This window comes from Cherax quadricarinatus, chromosome 17 (genome assembly GCF_038502225.1).
Source record: "Cherax quadricarinatus isolate ZL_2023a chromosome 17, ASM3850222v1, whole genome shotgun sequence".
Classification (NCBI taxonomy): domain Eukaryota; kingdom Metazoa; phylum Arthropoda; class Malacostraca; order Decapoda; family Parastacidae; genus Cherax; species Cherax quadricarinatus.
The window spans coordinates 50,653,692-50,673,429 of NC_091308.1; the positions used below are offsets into that span (position 1 = coordinate 50,653,692).

Here is a 19,738-nt window from a genome sequence, read left to right on the forward strand (position 1 = left end):
ATCACGTGGAGCAAATTCAATAAGAGAGGATCAAGAAGGATGTCTTAAACTACAGGCCAGTCTCTCCTGTATATATGTCAGTAACCCTCTTATATATAGTGTGGCAGTACCCCTCATATAGGAGGGCCCCTCTTATACAGCAGGTTAGGTTCCAGGCTACTGATGGAAAGTGAAAATCACTGTAAAGTGAATCATAGCCTTTTTTTTTTTACTTTCAAATGCATATAAAAGCCTGATATCATGTTTACACTATATTGGTAAGTGAGCAATACAGTTAGACCTAAATAAATGCATATACAGTAGCGAAACAGAGTAACTTCAAGAGTGTATCAGTCTGTAGTGGAAGGAAGGCGGGGTAGGGGTCGGCCTAGGAAAGATTGGAGGGAGGGGGTAAAGGAGGTTTTGTGTGCGAGGGGCTTGGACTTCCAGCAGGCATGCGTGAGCGTGTTTGATAGGAGTGAATGGAGACAAATGGTTTTTAATACTTGACGTGCTGTTGGAGTGTGAGCAAAGTAACATTTATGAAGGGGTTCAGGGAAACCGGCAGGCCGGACTTGAGTCCTGGAGATGGGAAGTACAGTGCCTGCACTCTGAAGGAGGGGTGTTAATGTTGCAGTTTAAAAACTGTATTGTAAAGCACCCTTCTGGCAAGACAGTGATGGAGTGAATGATGGTGAAAGTTTCTCTTTTTCGGGCCACCCTGTCTTGGTGGGAATAGGCCAGTGTGATAATAAAAATAATAATAATAATAAAAAAAATACAGTACACACATTACTTATATTCATATATTTTTGTTGTTAGCTTATAGTGAGTGGTGAATATATTTATTGTAGGAAGTTTGAATAAATGAAGAATGAATATAATGGAAAGCCACTGCATTAGCAAAATGCCATAAACTGAAGTGCTGTAAAGCAGGGTCCTGCTGTTTACCTGGAGTATACCTGGAGAGGGTTTCAGGGGTCTAACACCTCCATGGCCTGGTCTTTGACCAGGCCTTATGGTGGATCAGGGCCTTGTCAACCAGGCTGTTACTGCTGGCCACACACAAACTGACGTACAAACCACAGCCCGGCTGGTCAGGTACTGACTAGATGCCTGTCCAGCGCCTTCTTGAAGACAGCCAGGGGTCTATTGGTAATCCCCCTTATGTATGCTGGGAGGCAGTTGAACAGTCTACAGCCCCTGACACTTTTTGTGTTGTCTCTTATCATGCTAGTGGCACCCCTGCTTTTCATTGCAGGGATGTTGCATCATCTCCCAAGTCTTTTGCTTTCGTAGGGAGTGATTTTCTTGTGCAAGTTTGGTACTAATTTCTCTAGGATTTTCCAAGTGTATAAACTCGTGTATCTCTCCTGCCTGCATTTTAGGGAGTACAGGTTAAGGGACTTCAAGCGTTCCCAGTAATTGAGGTGTTTTATCACAGTTGTGTGTTCCATGAATGTTTTTTTTTATTATTAACACATCGGCTGATTCCCCACTAAGGCAAGGTGGCCCAAAAAAGAAAAAAATTCATCATTCACTCCATCACTGTCTTGCCAGAGGAGTGCTTACACTACAGTTATAAAACTGCAACATTAATACCCCTCCTTCAGAGTGCAGACACTTCTGATCTCCAGGACTCAAGTCTGGCCTGCCGGTTTCCCTGAATCCCTTCATAAATGTTAATTTGCTCACACTCCAACAGCACATCAAGTATTAAAAACCATTTGTCTCCACTCACTACTATCAAATATGCTCACACATGTTTGCTGGAAGCCCAAGCCCCTTGCACACAAAACCTCTACCCCTTACCTCCAACCTTTCTTAGGCCGACCCCTACCCCGTCTTCCCTCCACTACAGACTTATACGTCCTCAAAGTCATTCTGTTTCGTTCCATTCTCTCTGCATGTCCGAACCAACTTAACAACCCCTTCTCAGCCCTCTGCATAATAGTTTTGGTAATCCTGCACCTCCTAATTCCCAAACTACAAATTCTTTGCATTATATTCACACCACACATTGCCCTCAGACATGACATCTCCACTGCCTCCAGCCTTCTCCTCGTTGCAACATTCAGCACCCATGCTTCACACCCGTAAAAGAGTGTTGGTATAACTATACTCTCATACATTCCTCTCTTGGCTTCCACGGACAGAATTCTTTGTCTCAACAGACTCCTAAGTGCACCACTCACCCTTTTCCCCCTCATCAATTCTATGATTCACCTCATCCTTCATAGACCCATCTGCTGACATGTCCACTCCCAAATATCTTAATACATTCACCTCCTCCATACTCTCCCCTCCAATCTGATATCCAATCTTTCGTTGCCTAATCTTTTTGTTATCCTCATCACCTTATTCTTTCCTATATTCACTTTCAATTTTCTTCTTTTACATACCCTACCAAATTCATCCACCAACCTCTACAACTTCTCTTCAGAATCTTCCAAAAGCACAGTGTCATCAGCAAAGAGCAAGTGTGACAACTCCCACTTTGTGTTAGATTCTTTATCTTTTAACCCCACACATCTTGCCAAGACCCGTGCATTCACTTCTCTCACAACCCCATCTATAAATATATTGAATAATCACGGTGGCATCACACATCCTTGTCTAAGGTCTACTTTTACTGGGAGCTAATCTCCCTCACTCCTACATACTCTAACTTGAGCCTCACTATCCTCGTAAAAACTCTTCACTGCTTTCAGTAACCTACCTCCTATTCCATACACCTGCAATATCTGCCACATTGCCCCTCTGTCCACTCTGTCATATACCTTTTCCAAATCCATAAATGCCACAAAAACCTCTTTACCCTTATCTAAATACTGTTCACCTATATGTTTCACTGTAAACACTTGGTCTACACACCCCTTTGTTAGGAAGTAAGTGTCCGGGGCCCAAGACTGTTCAATTGCCTCCCAGCATACATAAGGGGGATTACCAATAGACCCCTGGCTGTCTTCAAGAAGACAGTGGACAGGCACCTAAAGTCAGTACCTGACCAACTGGGCTGTGGTTCATATGTCAGCTTGTGTGCAGCCAGCAGTAACAGCCTGGTTGATCAAACCCTGATTCCACCATGAGGCCTGGTCTCAGACCAGGCCGTGGGGGTGTTGACCCTCTAAACCCTCTCTAGGTAAACTCCAGGCAAACCCCCTACCTTTCTTAAAGCCTCCTTGTTCATCTGCTATCCTACTCTCCGTCTTCCTCTTAATTCTTTCAGAATAACTCTGCCATACACTTTACCAGGTATACTCAACAGACTTATTCCCCTATAATTTTTGCACTCTCTTTTGTCCCCTTTGCCTTTATACAAAGGAACTATGCATGCTCTCTGCCAATCCCTAGGTACCTTACCCTCTTCCATACATTTACACCTGCCATCTGACTTACGACCTACTCGACAAACATCCACTCAACTTACGACCGTGCATCTGGCAGCTGGGCTGGGCCGGCTGATGCACACCACTGTACAACATTTGACAATACTCGCGGCGGCAATGCGCCATGCAGGCAGCATCAGTTTGAGTAACCCTGCCCTATCAGCAGCATCATACTGTATTAACTGTACTAACTGGACAGTAAATTTCACCATGGCCCCTAAGATGAAGTCTGTGTGTCTGTCTTTGTCTACCTGTGTGTCTGTCTTTCTGTCTTCCTGTGTGTCTGTCTTTGTCTACCTGTGTGTGTCTTTCTGTGTACCTGTGTGTGTCTGTCTACCTGTGTGTGTCTTTCTGTCTACCTGTGTGTGTCTTTCTGTCTACCTGTGTGTCTGTCTTTGTCTACCTGTGTGTGTCTTTCTGTGTACCTGTGTGTGTCTGTCTACCTGTGTGTGTCTTTCTGTCTACCTGTGTGTCTGTCTTTGTCTACCTGTGTGTCTGTCTTTGTCTACCTGTGTCTGTCTACTTGTGTCTCTCTGTCTACCTGTGTGTCTGTCTTTGTCTACCTGTGTGTGTCTTTCTGTGTACCTGTGTGTGTCTGTCTACCTGTGTGTGTCTTTCTGTCTACCTGTGTGTCTGTCTTTGTCTACCTGTGTGTGTCTTTCTGTCTACCTGTGTGTCTGTCTACCTGTGTCTGTCTTTCTGTCTGCTTGTCTGTCTCAGAGCCACTCATTAAGAGTGTAATTGGTCTTGAAGATGCCATATTAATAATGATAATAACACAATAATAATCACTGAGGCACATTAAATGTGTATAAAACGTTGATATAGACATTTTGCTTAATCCATCTATGATTTCTTTTTCAAAATTATAATAAACATGCTACATAACATATAAACTAACAAATATGAGATGTTTTTCTGGTCGGCTTGACAGAGTGAACAGAAACCATTCGTGTCCGGGCTGGTAACAACGACGACGTTTGTTTACATAACTCGCCAACTCTCTACCCTCTCATTCGTTTATTCATTTAATCTTGTTTACTCACCTCTCACTCTACATTAAGACTACAGATATTTTAAGGTAAGTAATGAGTGGACACAATTATTATATTATAGTTTAATAATAATATTATATGGATGTGAAGCTTGGGTGGTAAATGCAGCAGCGAGGAGACGGTTGGAGGCAGTGGAGATGTCCTGTCTAAGAGCAATGTGTGGTGTAAATATTATGCAGAAAATTCGGAGTGTGGAAATTAGGAGAAGGTGTGGAGTTAATAAAAGCATTAGTCAGAGGGCAGAAGAGGGGTTGTTGAGGTGGTTTGGTCATTTAGAGAGAATGAATCAAAGTAGAATGACATGGAAAGCATATAAATCTATAGGGGAAGGAAAGAGGGGTAGGGGTCGTCCTCGAAAGGGTTGGAAAGAGGGGGTAAAGGAGGTTTTGTGGGTGAGGGGCTTGGACTTCCAGCAAGCGTGCATGAGCGTGTTAGATAGGAGTGAATGGAGACGAATGATACTTGGGACCTGACGATCTGTTGGAGTGTGAGCAGGGTAATATTTAGTGAAGGGATTTAGGGAAACCGGTTATTTTCATATAGTCGGACTTGAGTCCTGGAAATGGGAAGTACAATGCCTGCACTTTAAAGGAGGGGTTTGGGATATTGGCAGTTTGGAGGGATATGTTGTGTATCTCTATACGTATATGCTTCTAAGCTGTTATATTCTGAGCACCTCTGCAAAAGCAGTGATAATGTGTGAGTGTGGTGAAAGTGTTGAATGATGATGAAAGTATTTTCTTTTTGGGGATTTTCTTTCTTTTTTTTGGGTCACCCTGCCTCGGTGGGAGACGGCCGACTTGTTTGAAAAAAAAAAAAAATTATTATTAATATTAGTACATGTGTATTATTGTAATAATAATAATAATTATTAATATTATTATTAATTTAGGGCACTGGAGCACAGGTCCACTGTATAGCACTTTGTCTGGAGTTTTTGGGTTATCCTAGGTAATTTATACTATGTATGATAACTTTACTTACGTGTACCTGTGAGAGAAACAGAGAGAGAGAGAGAGAGACAGACAGATAGAAAGACAGACACATTCAGCCAGCCAGCCACTCACCCGGCCACCCACCCAGATACGTATTACACATGTTCCAGAGTTGTTTCTCTTTACTTAGGGTATAGGTTATACTACATTCTGGCAGGATGACACTGCCAGTGGTATTCTTCCATTCACCGTGTCAACAATACATAAAGATAACAGTAACATATACTGTATGCGATGTAAAATTTACAATACAGTTCGCTACCATGTATACATTATACGTATACAGTATATAAATAATTAAAATATAACAATAGAAGTAAATTATGGTAAAAAGAATGAAATAATGATTGTACATTACAGTACTATGTAGGTAGTTTATATAGGAAAAGTTTGACATTATGCCCTACCCAGTATGTCGGCAATTTTCAAAGGTTTGACTTACGTCCATTTTGACTTACGACCGGTTGGTCAGAACCAAGCTTGGTCGTAAGTCGGGTGTATTAAATAATAGCACCAACCACTCCAAAACTATATCCCCATCTGCCTTTAACATTTCTATCTTTATCAGATCAATCCCAGCTACCTTACCCCCTTTCATTCTTCCCACTGCCTCACGAACTTCCCCCCACACTCACAACTGGTTCTTCCTCACTCCTACAAGATGTTATTCCTCCTTGCCCTATACATTAAATCACAGCTTTCTCAACATTTAACAATTCCTCAAAATATTCCCTCCACCTTCCCGATACCTCCAACTCTCCATTTAATAACTCTCCTCTTCTATTTTTAACTGTCAAATCCATTTGTTCCCTAGACTTCCTCAACTTATTAATCTCACTCGAAATCTTTTTTTTATTTTCAACAAAATTTGTTGATAACATCTCGCCCATTCTCTCATTTGTTCTCTGTACATTTTCTAGGTCAGCAGTTTCACCTGCCTTGAAAAGTGCTGTTAGTGTGTAGCAGTATTCCATCCTAGATAGAACAGGCAACCTGAAGAGTGTCATCATGGGCTTGGCATCCCTAGTTTTGAAGGTTCTCACTATCCATCCTGTCATTTTTCTAGCAGATGCGATTGATACAACGTTGTAGTCGTTAAAATTGAGATACTCCAACATTATCACTCCCAGGTCTTTTACATTAGTTTTTCAGTCTACTGTGTGGTTGGAATTTGTTTTATACTCCGATATACGTAGTTTTAATTTCCTCACGTTTTCCATATTGGAGTAATTGAAATTTCTGATCATTGAACTTAATATTGATGTCTACCTGGAGTCTTGCAGTGTCTTCAGTGGAGGACACTGTCATGCAAATTTGGATGTCATCTGCGAAGGAAGACATGATGGTGTGGCTGACATCCCTGTCTGTGTCAGATTTGCGGATGAGGAACAGGATGAGGGCGAGTACTGTGCCTTGTAGAACAGCTTTTCACAGTAGCAGCCTCAGACTTTACTCTATTTTCTACTCCTTTCTGTGCTCTATTTGTTAGAAAAGTATAGATCCATCTACCAACTTTTCCTGTTATTCCTTTATCACACATTTTGTGCATTATTACACCACAGTCACGCTTGTCAAAGGCTTTTCAAAGTCTGTGTATACTACATCTGCATTTCGTTTGTCTTCTAGAGCATCCAGGACCTTGTCATGGTGGTCCAGTAGTTGGGACAGGCAAGAACAACCTGCTCTAAACCCATGTTGCCCTGGGTTGTGTAATTGATGGGTATCAAGATGAGTGGCAATCTTGCTTCTTATGATTTTTATGAAATGGAATGTTAGCGCTATCGGTCTGGTTCTTTGCTATTGCTTTACTGTCCCCTTTGTGGAGTGGGGCTATATCTATTGTTTTTAGCAGCTGTGGGACAACCCCTGTGTTCATACTCCCTCTCTATAGGATGTTAAAAGCACATGATAGAGGTTTCTTGCAGTTCTTGATGAATTCAGAGTTCCATGAGCCTGGACCTGGGGCAGAATGCATTGGCATGTCATTTATCGCCGTTTTGAAATCATTTGGCATCAGGATAATATCAGATAGGTTTGAGTCTCCCAAATTCTGTGTCTCGCTCATAAAAAATTCATTTAGGTCTTTGACTCTCAGTCTGGTTAGTGGATCGCTAAAAACCGAGTCATATTGGGACTTGAGTAGCTCACTCATTTCCTTGCTGTCATTGTGTAGGACCCATCTCATCTAAGTAGGGGCCCAATACCGGATGTTGTTCTTGACTTAGATTTGGCATGAGAAAAGAAATATTTTGGGTTTCTTTCAATTTCATTTATGACTTTTAGTTCGTCCCACATTTCTTGACTCCTGTAAGATTTCTTTAGCTTAAGTTCAATGTTTGCTATTTCTCTGACTAGTGCCTCCCTTCGTATTAGATATATTGGCCTCTTTTAGCCGCTCTGTTATTCTTTGCCTTCGTCTGTATAGGGAGCGCCTTTCTCTCTGTTGTTTAGATCTTCTCTTCCTTTTCCTTAAAAGGAATATGCCTTGAGCATATCTCCAGTGCCATAAAGTTAATTTGTGCTAGACATAGGTTTGGATCCATGTTGCTTAGGATATCTTCTCAGTTTATATCATTTAGGACCTGGTTGACTTGGTCCCACCTTATGTTTTTGTAATTGAAGCTGAATTTGATGAAGGCTTCTTCGTGACTGATCACATTTTGTTGGTCTGGGGCGCCACGCATACATATCTGAAACTCTTTTATGTTGTGATCTGAGTATATTGTTTTTGATACGGTAATACAGTGATCCCTCACTTTTCGTAGTTCCCGGCAGTCGTAAATTTCGCCAATCACAGGGTTATTTTCGTATAAACACGGACTCGCTTTTCATAAGTTGACTCGCGAGTCGTAATTCGTCCCGGACGCGTACCCACGGTGTGAGCCGTGGCGGCAGCCAGTCTGGCATTGTTTACCAGTGAGCGAAGGTCCCCTCACGGGCTCCAGCGAAATATTTCATAATATTCCATTTATTTTAGTGCTTGCAAGTACTAAATAAGCTACCATGGCTCCAAAGAAAACTCCTAGTGCCAAGCCTGTGGTAAAGAAGGTGAGAAATACGATTGAATTTAAGAAAACCATCATTGAACAATATGAAAGTGGTACAAGTGTGGCCGAACTGGCCAGGATGTATAAGAAACCCTACACAACCTTATGTTCCATAGTGGCCAAGAAAAAGGAAATCAAGGACGCTGTTGTTGCAAAGGGGGTAACTATGCTGACAAGAATGAGATCACCAGTACTCGAAGAGGTTGAGAAGTTATTATTGGTGTGGATAAATGAGAAACAATTAGCAGGAGATACTCTTATGACTTCAATTATTTATGAAAAGGTTAGGCAGTTGCATGAAGATTTGGTAAAGAAATTGCCTGCAAATAGTGGTGATGTGAGTGAATTTAAGGCCAGCAAAGGCTGGTTTGAGAGATTTAAGAACCGTACTGGTATACACAGTGTGGTAAGGCATGGTGATGCTGCCAGTTTGGACCACAAGGCGGCTGAAAAATATGTGCATGAATTCCAGGAGTACATAGAGGCTGAAGGACTGAAACCTGAACAAGTGTTCAATTGTGATGAAACAGGCCTCTTTTGGAAGAAAATGCCAAAGAGGACCTTCATTACACAAGAGGAAAAGGCAATGCCAGGACACAAGCCTATGAAAGACAGGCTGACGCTAATGTTCTGTGCTAATGCTAGTGGGGATTTCAAAGTGAAGCCGTTACTAGTGTACCATTCTGAAAATCCCAGAGTGTTCAGGAAAAACAATGTTATGAAGAGTAAATTGTGTGTGTTTTGGAAATCTAATAGTAAGGCATGGGTCACAAGGGAAATTTTCGTCGAGTGGTTCAGTGAAGTGTTTGGCCCTAGTGTGAAGGAGTATCTCCTGGAAAAGAAATTGGATCTCAAGTGCCTGCTAGTAATGGACAATGCACCTGCTCATCCTCCAAGCTTGGATGACCTAATTTTCGAGGAGTTTGGGTTCGTCACAGTAAAGTTCTTGCCCCCGAATACCACTCCTCTCCTCCAGCCCATGGACCAGCAGGTCATTGCAAACTTTAAAAAACTCTACACAAAAGTAGTGTTTCACAGGTGCTTGACTGTGACCACAGACACTCACTTGATCCATTGCATAACCCTTATAGGTATGGCTTGGGAGGGAGTGACTACCAGGACTTTGAACTCTGCCTGGAGAAAATTGTGGCCAGATTGTGTCGACAAGAGGAATTTTGAAGGGTTTGGAACTGACCTTGATGAGCCTATGTCTGTTGTAAAATCAATTGTGGCACTGGGGAGTTCCATGGGGTTAGATGTGAGTTTGGAGGATGTGGAAGAATTGGTGGAAGACCACAACGAAGAGCTCACCACTGAGGAGCTGCAAGAGCTTCAGCAGGAAGAGCAACACATCGCAGCTCAGAATCTTGCTTCAGAGGAGGAGGAAGAGAGATGGAAGAAGGTGCCTTCTTCAGAAATTAAAGAGATTTTTACTATATGGGGTAAGATGGAAAGATTTATGGAGAAACATCACCCTAACAAGGTTGTTGCAAGCCATATTGGCAACATGTACAGTGACAAAGTCTTGGGCCATTTTAGGGAAGTGTTAAAGAGATGCCAGAAACAGAGCTCTCTGGACAGTTTTTTTGCAAGACAGGACTCCAGTGACTCTCAAGGTGGTCCTAGTGGCATTAAGAAACAGAGAAGACATGCAACCCCAGAAAAGCAATTGGTACCTGAGGTGTTGCTGGAAGGGGATTCCCCTTCCAAACTATAAACAATCCACTCTCTCTCCTCCTCCAGTCTCCCATACACTAAGAAGAATCTCCAATAAAGGTAAGTGTTATGCTGTTAATGTTTCCTGTTAATGTTTCATTCATCATTTCCCATTGTATTGTTTATGTACTACATGTATATTTCATGTAAAAAAATTTTTTGTTTTAATACTTCTGGGTGTCAGGAACGGATTAATTGTATTTACATTATTTCTTATGGGGAAAATTGATTCGCAAATCGTAAATTTCGTTTATAGTAACAGCTCCAGGAACAGATTAATTACGAAAAACGAGGGACCACTGTATTTTATATTAGATCATCATTGTTAGTGAAGATGAGGCCGAGTGTATTCTCCTGTCTTGTTTGCTCTGTTATTTGCTGGTTTAAGGTGAATTTGGTGCTGAGATTTAAGTTTTTTCTTTTGTGTGTACTCACCTAGTTGAGGTTGCAGGGGTTGAGTCCAAGCTCCTGTGTGTGTGTGTGTGTGTGTGTGCGCGTGTGTGCGCATGTGCGCATGTGCGTGCAAGTTTTCATCTGAGCTGCCTCCTGGGGCTATCTCTGTTACAACATTATTTGCTACATTCCTCCATTTTAGGTGCCTTAGGTTGAAATCCTTCAGGAGCAAGATGTTTGGGGCAGGAGCTGGAAGATTTTCCAGACAGTGGTCTATTTTCAAAAGCTGTTCCGGGAATTGTTGGGAAGCTGCATCCGGAGGTTTGTATACAACCACAATGACCAGGTTTTGGTTCTCGAGCTCTACTGCCAAAACTTCAACTACACCATTTGAGGCATTTAGTAGTTCCAAGCATATCAGTGCCTCTGTGACATACAGTCCCCCCCCTCTTCCCCTTCCCTTTGCCTGTTCACTCTGTCACATCTGTGTAATCTGTATAGATTATAACCTGGGATCCATATTTCATTGTCAAAGTGATCCTTTATGTGGGCCTTTGAAAACGTTGAACATTATGTTTGACTCTGTAAATAGTCCATGGATAAAACATATTTTGTTCATTGCTGGCTTTATTTTTATTTTATTTTATTATCACACCGGCCGATTCCCACCAAGGCAGGGTGGCCCGAAAAAGAAAAACTTTCACCATCATTCACTCCATCACTGTCTTGCCAGAAGGGTGCTTTACACTACAGTTTTTAAACTGCAACATTAACACCCCTCCTTCAGAGTGCAGGCACTGTACTTCCCATCTCCAGGACTCAAGTCCGGCCTGCCGGTTTCCCTGAATCCCTTCATAAATGTTACTTTGCTCACACTCCAACAGCACGTCAAGTATTAAAAACCATTTGTCTCCATTCACTCCTATCAAACACGCTCACGCATGCCTGCTGGAAGTCCAAGCCCCTCGCACACAAAACCTCCTTTACCCCCTCCCTCCAACCCTTCCTAGGCCGACCCCTACCCCGCCTTCCTTCCACTACAGACTGATACACTCTTGAAGTCATTCTGTTTCGCTCCATTCTCTCTACATGTCCGAACCACCTCAACAACCCTTCCTCAGCCCTCTGGACAACAGTTTTGGTAATCCCGCACCTCCTCCTAACTTCCAAACTACGAATTCTCTGCATTATATTCACACCACACATTGCCCTCAGACATGACATCTCCACTGCCTCCAGCCTTCTCCTCGCTGCAACATTCATCACCCACGCTTCACACCCATATAAGAGCGTTGGTAAAACTATACTCTCATACATTCCCCTCTTTGCCTCCAAGGACAAAGTTCTTTGTCTCCACAGACTCCTAAGTGCACCACTCACTCTTTTTCCCTCATCAATTCTATGATTCACCTCATCTTTCATAGACCCATCCGCTGACACGTCCACTCCCAAATATCTGAATACGTTAGACCTTGTATATTTGCAAACGTGAATGTCATTGTATTGGTGATATGTGGGGGGGGGGGTCTTTTTTTCCTGGCACTTATATCTGTTGTTTTGGAGTGGAGGCTATTGACTGTGATTCCACTCCAGAAATGATCGAAGTTGGTGTACAATTTCTGTCATTTCTTGCCAGCTTTTTTTTTACCCTCCTGGCACTAAAGAACCTCTCTTTGGAGTGGTTGCGGCTACCTTGGTTTCCCCATGGTCTGGATGTCCTGTATCTTCTTGTCCCCTTAGGTGGTGTGCCTGACAATATAAGTTATAGCATTGTCTTTCCTGAACTGAAGAGTGACACCTTTCAGGGTGGAAAAGCTTACAGGAAGGAAGGTTGCATTTTCCTGTTGTCACATGGGCATGACATTTTCTGGGGTGGTCAAAGTTGCATGTTCCATCTGTTTTTCCAGATATTCCATGTGTGCAGATACCTAAATGCATAGAATTTGCATAGGTCTGATTTTTGTTTGCCTTGGTTTTTTGTAACTGCATTCTCTACTGGTGCTTGTTTTTATGTCTCTTTAGTATCTTCAACACTTGTACTAACAATGGTGCCTTCACCAATACTTTCTGGTATTTTATCTTCGCTATTCCTTGGGGCATCCCCTTGTTTACTATCTCCAGTGGTATTGCTAGTTTGTTAATTTGGGTTTTGCATGTCCTTGTCTACACCTGTTTCCCCACTAGAGCTCCTGTCTCCCTCTGGGCCACCAACTTTAATTTCTGTATTCTTACAGTTACTGTCTACCAGGACAGCATCTGCACCAGGGGCAGTAGCACCATCTGGCCCAGTCTTTTTATTTTCCCATCTGTTATAAAATGCTGTCAGGTTTTCTGTGAAGCCAGTTTTGATGTTTCCATCTTTTAATATCAATGGGATTTTTTCCACAGTTGGTTCTCATTTGGATATACCCAAAAACACTTCCCTGGTTTAATATCTCCTGTAGATGATTCCTGAATATCTGCACAAGATGCGTGGTCCCATTTCCTACAGAAGTTGCATGTAATCCATGAAGAAGCCCGTTTGTTACTGAGATTGCAAGCTACACAGAATTTTTTTTTTTTTTTTTTTTTTTTGTGTGTGTGTGTGTGTGTGTGTGTGTTATACTGTATATACTACTAATAACCTCTTTAACATGTAAATCTGTCTATTGATATGTGTATCTATTTGTATTTGTAAGTGTGTGTGTGTATGAAACACTCTTACCACTGCTAGCAGTAACTGGGTGTTTGATAAGGGGACCTAAAACCCTCGTCAACTTATGAATCCAGTCAAAGGATACCTTATTTTACAACGACTCTAGTTGGGGGTTAAGGGCGCCCAGAAACTCTATTAGCATTTGAATCCGGTCATTGGTTCACTTATTTTTGGACGAATCCGGTCAGTGGATCACTCAATTTTTGAACGAATCCAGTCAGTGATTTTGGACTAGCTCGTGAAAGGACTCCTGGAATATTATTTAACAGAGTAATATGTGTTCAGTTTGATACAAAAAGTATAACTTGCATGTTGGAGAAACTGGTGACTTCTGCCAGCTCCTACTTTGATGAACAGCCAGTGACTTTTAGCACCCTCTTTTACAGCCTGGGGTTTTGGGCACTTATAGATCACTGTATTTAACTTTTCTAGATATTTTCCACCTCCACCACATCAAATGCAGTTTTATCACCATTGTTGGCTATGGTAGGGCGACTGATGAAGAAAGATTACTAGAAGAATCTTTGCTTTCCATTGTGTATATTGCGACCACTGCTGCCAACTACAGGTTTTATGTCTTTCCACAAGTAACTGTATACTTCTCATATTTCAATAAAAAGAAGAATTTTCTAATTTTTGTCACTCCACCACACTAAGTACCATTTTGTTATTGTTATTAGCTATGGCAACACTGGTGAAATGGTTTCTGGACGATAAATGGTCTTATGTTGTTATGTATGCTGCATTCATTGATAACTCTACACTGTTTATCGTGTTTCTACAAAACTGTATACTTTTCGTATTTCCTCAAGATTGTGCACCTTTTTGTATTTCAGTAGAAATTTTTACTCAATGGTATCACTAGACTATATGTCGGGTACACTAGCAAGTTTAGGAAGATTATTAATATGAGCTGACCTTCGTGGTAGGATCCTGGTGGCTGCTGGCAACTGTTTACAACACAAGTTTTCTATCTATTAGGCCTATCAGTTCTGTCATAATTTTCACCATAGCATTTGTTATGGTATCTTATCTATACATTACGGTACCACTGTGATATACACTATACCAGTATGTATGACACTATTATCAGGGGAGACTTTCTTTCCTCTCACACATTTGTTCTAAATTATTTTGTTTTTTGCACATGGCACCGTAGGAAGTACGGCTCTTCTATGTTTTTGCACACTTTTTATCCTTTTTTTGGCTCAATGTGTACTATTATTTGTTAAAGTAGTAGTTCCAGTTACTGGAGGGATGTACTTTATAAGTTCACTGGCACAGTTTGAAGTTTCTAGCGCACAAAAGAAACCGTGATAATCCACGAAAATGACAGATCACGGCGGAGCAAGTATACAACCTCTCCTCACTTAGTGATGTACTTATTTACCAAGAACTCGGACATATGACGGGCTCTCTGACCATTATGCATACTTAAATGATGTATATTAGAGCCGATTTCCTCTTTTCTGTTTATTACAATATAAGTAAAGTACACTGTATAAACATTTATAAATATATCAGAAACGTTATAAATGGTGCAGAGGTGATATTAAAACAATATAAAAAATGGTTGACACAAACCCACTACCATTATAGTACGCTCCTCACTTAGTGATGAATTTGTTTACCGATGTGGTCTTAGGAACAGAACTCCATTGTTAAGTGAGGAGAGGCTGTACTTTGTATAGTTTCACCTGGTCACCTTCCACATTACTTTGTGCCAAAATATCATTTAATATCACATTGCGAACTTCCTCATTAATACTAGCTAAAATAGGGAAGTCCGACTATATAATACATATTATCTGGGGCCATAGTATCTTACTAAATGGAATCATGTTCAATTAATGTGTATTGTCACTTCACTTAACATCATAGGTTAGGAGTAACAGCGCAGGTATTGTAAAGCACTTGAGTAACGACCAATCTCTGGCTCAACCCCGAGTTACCTCTGAGAATGACAAATGACCTACCTCATGTCAGGCCGCCCCTCCTCACAGCAAGCAGTAGCAGCTGGTCTTCAGCCCAAGGTGCATCCCTTTGAGATACTCTGTTGTAACAGAACCCTATTCCTTTGAGAATATGATAGATGGTGCTTGAAGGGGACAAATGTGTGTCTTACATCCTGTGTTAAATTATCTTTACTACTCACAGGCGGTCTGAAGAACCTCGTGAGGTTACCCTATGTAACTTTGCAAGTATGAATGGTGGTGATACCTTAAGGTCCTGTAAATAGTTCTGTGTATATATATTCTTGCACTCATAAGATACGAGAGATACGCAAATGACATACTCTGTAATTGATATGTTTCTAACTTTAGAAACAACTTGACATTAAAAGGCTTCTAAATTTTACTTGTGGTTCTTGTTTCCCTAGAAAAAGAAGTGCAGTGGACCCTCATTTTTCGTAAGCATCAGAAGTCGTAATTTTTGAAAATCGTAACTTTTTGTCAAAATATTGAATCGTGAATTGTCATTTGACTCGCAAATAGTCATTCGTCCCAGACGTGTATGCACGGCCCCAAGCAGCCCCACACTCCATTCACAGCCAGTGTGTCATTGTTTATCAGTGAGTGAGGACAATCCCATGCATTTATGTGATACATTTCGTAATATTCCATTTGTTTTAGTGCTTGCAACTGCTAAATTAGCCACCATGGCCCCAAAGAAAGCTCCTAGTGCCAGGTCTTTGGTAACGAAGGTGAGAAACATGATAGAATTCAAGAGAACTCATAGCAAAGTACTAAAGTGGAGGAGGAAGAGAGGGGAGAATGTACCTTCTTCAGTGATTCTGTGATATGCACGATACTAAAGCAGCATGAGTCGATAGAGGCTATAGCGCCGGCCAGAGATAAAGTGTAGCATTAATAGTGTAGCAAGTTAGGTGATTAATCGATAGAATAAGAACAGCACGAACCTAACTCCTCCAAGGTTGTTGGAGTTAGACAGGGCTACTGAGAACACCGCCGCCTCTGCTGGCCTTCACTGCTATGTACGGCTTATGCTGTCAGTGGGAGTGAGAAAGAACAGACTCGAACAGCTGGAACTTCCCAGGGGGGTAGGGAAAAGTGAGATGCTACATGAACATAGAAAGGTGGTAATTGAAGAGAAGACGAATGAATGTAGGCGAAGAGAGAAGGGACGGAGCAAACAGGGGCGGCGAACAAATAAAGAATGTCTACTAATATCGGTGACCATTCTATAACTGGAAGGATTGCGGAGATCATGAGAGCGTACACAGTAGCGAAGGCAATGGGCATCACGGCGATCGGATAAGGATGGAACGTTCGCTTCTGCATAGAGGCTTTCGACAGGGGAAGAACGAAAAGCACCAAGGCATAAACGTAATCCTTGGTGATGAATGGGGTTAAGGCTAGAGAGAGTAGCAGGAGAGGCCGCTGAATAGATCTGGTCACCATAATCAAGTTTTGATAAAATGAGGGTGGAATGTAGGCGAAGGAGAGTTCGACGATCAGCTCCCCATGAAAGATGAGCAAGGGTTTTAAGAAGGTTCAGCTGGCTGTGACAAGTTGTCTTCAGAGAGGTAATGTGAGGTTTCCAGGATAACCTACGGTCAAAGAGGAGGCCTAGAAACCTGACTGTATCACGTTCAGGGATATGGGAGCCATAGAGGTACAAAGGATGATCGGAGATGACAGAGCGTCTAGTGAAAGTAATTTGGTGAGTTTTGGTACTGGAAAATTTAAACCCATGTGTGGTGGCCCAATTGGAAACACGGTCGACAGCATGCTGGAGAGAAACTGTAATGAGGTGACAGTCAGCGCCTGCACAGGCAATAGCAAAGTCATCAACATAGTGATGACCAAATATTGGATGGAAGACTAGAAGCCAAATCATTTATAGCAAGGAGAAAAAGTGTTGTGCTCAGAACACATCCCTTGGGGACACCTTCGGCTTGGATAAAGTCCGGGGAGAGCACATTATTAACCCGAACACGGAAATGTCTGTCAGTTAAAAAGTTCTTAAGGAAGGATGGTAGATTGCCTTGGAGGCCTAAGGAGTGGGCTTGGGCCAAAATATTATACCTCCAAGTTGTGTCATATGCCTTCTCAAGGTCAAAAAATATGGCAATAACTGAGTGGTTATTCGCAAAGGCATTAGGAACATACGTATCCAAGCATAGTAAGGGGTCTATGATAGAACGGCCCTTACGAAAGCCATATTGACGAATGGAGAGACTGTTGTATGTCTCTAAATACCACACTAAACGTCTATTTACCAGGCGTTCCATCACTTTGCAAACTGCACTGGTAAGAGCAATGGGACGATAGTGGGAGGTTTCACGTCCTGTAGTACCCGGTTTGCGGAAAGGGAGAACAATGGCAATTTCCACAGCTGTGGAAGAACTCCTTGTGACCAAATAAGATTGAAAAGGCGTAATAGGACTGCAAGGGCTGACTGATGTAAATGTTGTAGCATACGAATATGAATGTCGTCGGGCCCAGCTGCCGATGATCGGCAAGCTGAGAGTGTTGCCTCCAGTTCCTGAAGTGTAAAAGGCACATTATATTGTTCTTCTCTGAGAGAAGAAAAGTCCAAGGGTGCTAACTCTCTGGCAGACTTTGAGGAAAGAAACGAAGGGCATAGATGGAGCCCCTGAGAAATACGGACCAGATGATTGCCAATTTCATTGGCAACATCCAGTGGGTTTGCTATATCAACACCAGCAACCCGCAGAACAGGAGCCAGGTCAGGAGAACATTTACCACTCAGTTTTCATACTTTTTTCCAGACTGCACTCATAGAGGAAGCAGAGGTGATAGTGGAGACATAATCTCGCCAGCAAGTGCATTTAGCATCATGGATGACACGGCGAGCGATCGCACGCTTCTGCTTAAAATCAAGTAGTCTCTCCGTGGTTCTATTGTACCGGTACCTGCCCCATGCAGCACGTTTCAAACGTACTGCACGAGCACAAGCAGGAGACCATCAAGGCACGCATTTCTGAGAATGCCTGCCCGAAGTTTGGGGTATAGAATGAGAAGCTGCGGTTAAAACGGAGGACAAGAAGAGGTGTAAAAGCTCATCAATGGAGGACGAAGAAGGAACCTCGCTCAAAACAGTTAGTCACGAGTAAAGGTTCCAGTTTGCCTGATCAAATTGTCAGCATGGGTTACGAAGAGGTGGTGAATGTGAAGGGGAAGTAAGAATGATTGGGAAATGATCGCTGTCATGTAAATCTGGGAGAACAGACCAGGTGAAGTCTAATGCAGCGGAGGAAGAGCAGACTGAAAGATCGATGGAAGAGAGAGTATGAGTACGAGGATCAAAATGGGTGTGAGTACCTGTATTTAGAACGTGGAGGGGGCGGGTAGCAAGAAAAGCCTCTAACTGAATGCCACAGGAATCACAGTGACCCCCCCCCCCCCCCCGAGGAAATGATGGGCATTAAAATCACCAAGTAACAGAAGTGGTGGCGGTAATGACGAAACAAGAAAGGCAATATCCGGGATAGATAATGCCCGAGAAGGAGAGAGATACAAAGAACAGAGTGTATACCACCTATGCAAGTGGATACGGGCTGCTGTGTAATGCAGCGAAGTATGAACAAATAGCTGATGGTACAGAATATCAGTGCATAGAAGAAGGGCACTTTCATTAAATGTCCCATCAGGAAAAGGATCTGAAGAATACAATAAATTATAGCCTGAGATGGGATAGATAACAGCAGAGTGTAATTTTGGTTCCTGTAAGCAAACACCAACAGGGGAAAACTGGGAGAGCAACATCTGAAGCTCACCCTGATTACCCGAGGCCACGTGTATTCCACTGTAAATAGGCCATGATTGGCAACGATAAAGATACCTGAAATCCGCAGGTAAGGGTACCTACAGACTAGAGGGGTTAGAAAAGTCCACATGCGGTGGCAAAGGAAAACGTTCAAGCAGCGAAGGAACGGTGCACTCTGAAGAAAGGAGTTGAGCAGATGGAGAAGAGGAAAGAGAAGGAACAGAGGGTGGATCAGTGTCCATTGATGGTTTGGTCTCTACAATTTATTCAGATATTGCTTCAAGTGTTTCGGAGTTCAGAGACGTCGCAGGAGAGGCAATATTGGAGATGGAAAGAGGAGGAGTTTGAGTAAAGATCAGAACTGTAATGGACTGTACCAAGGTAGGGGGGGGGGGCGAAAGGGTGGAGGGAACTGGAGAAGTGTGGGAGGGGACAGAAGAGGCAGAAACCTGGGAGGTGGCAGAAGAGGAAGAAACTTGGGAGGGGACAGGGGAGGAAGGCACAGTACGAGGAGGATGATGAACCTCCACACTTGTAACAGAGCCAGTGAAAGGGGAAGACCCAGGTACAGAGACCGGGAAGGTAAAATGTGGAGGTGGATGAAGGGAAGGAGGGGTTAAAGGAGATTTTTTGGACCTCTGAGAAGTAGAGGGATGATTGGGAGGAGGTGTCGTACGAGGTCTTGTCGATACCGTTGTTTGTGAGGGAGAACACG

At 42.5% G+C, this 19,738-nt stretch overlaps 1 protein-coding gene across 4 annotated transcripts in view; it reads left to right on the top strand.

Annotated features, from left to right (window-relative positions):
• Positions 1-19,738, top strand: part of LOC128686298 (ribosome biogenesis protein WDR12 homolog) — a 101,984-nt gene that overhangs the window by 25,843 nt on the left and 56,403 nt on the right. The gene's annotated exons all lie outside the window — the stretch shown is intronic.